Below are 406 nucleotides of genomic sequence, written 5' to 3' on the forward strand. Positions count from 1 at the left end.
TTTAACTGACAGCTCTGTGTTTTTTTCATTATGCATTGTCTTTTACTTTTTGCAGCAAAACAAATGAGGAAGAAAAAGGTGAATAATTATTAGCCCAGACAGACAAAAAAAATATATTTGAAAAGGTGGTAACATCAATCCTTAAGATGAAATGAATGGTTACAAAAGAAAAGAAATGGCCACCACAGAAAAAAGCTGCACAAAATAGTTTTTTTTCCCCCCACCCAGAATTTCTTGTGTTTTTGCTAGGAAGTGCTTACCCTACCGAAGGATGAAACTCTGCAGTGGCGTGGGCTTGGCTTTAGCCAAAAACAAGGGTGGTAGACATTTTTCATTTCCCGGGGGAAAAGGTACGGGTCTTCAGGTATGGGGTTGTTGTTGTTTTTTTCCAAGTTGGGGAAAAAGA

Source organism: Vipera ursinii, assembly GCF_947247035.1.
Source record: "Vipera ursinii genome assembly, chromosome: 1".
In the NCBI taxonomy this organism is placed as follows: Eukaryota; Metazoa; Chordata; class Lepidosauria; order Squamata; family Viperidae; genus Vipera; species Vipera ursinii.